This window comes from Carlito syrichta, unplaced genomic scaffold, assembly GCF_000164805.1.
Source record: "Carlito syrichta isolate Samal-C Ts95f unplaced genomic scaffold, Tarsius_syrichta-2.0.1 Scaffold309848, whole genome shotgun sequence".
Classification (NCBI taxonomy): domain Eukaryota; kingdom Metazoa; phylum Chordata; class Mammalia; order Primates; family Tarsiidae; genus Carlito; species Carlito syrichta.
This window is the reverse complement of record NW_007253944.1, coordinates 793,336-793,723: the sequence shown is the minus strand read 5'-3', so window position 1 is coordinate 793,723 and position 388 is coordinate 793,336.

Sequence of the window (388 nt, the reverse complement as noted above, 5' to 3'; positions counted from 1 at the left end):
CCCTGCTCTCTTGATGGTTTCTTTGGCCTTGCAGAAGCTTGTCAGTTTAATAAGGTCCCACTTGTCTATCTTTTCTCTTATGAACTGTGGGTTTCGGGATTTGTTCAGGAATTGGATGCCAGCTCTGATTTCCATGAGGGTATTTCCTTCCTTTTCTAAGGTTCTTATGGTTTGAGGTTTTACATTTAGGTCTCTGATCCATTTGGAGTTAACCTTTGTGCATGGGAATAGATAGGGGTCCTGTTTCAATCTTCTGCATGTGGTCAGCCAGTTTTCCCAGCACCATTTACTGAATAGGTTCTCCTCTCCCCAGTGGTAGGTGGTGGAGGCCTTGTTGAAGATGAGTTGGTTGAGAAATTGAGGTTTTGCTTCTGGAATCTCAATTCTA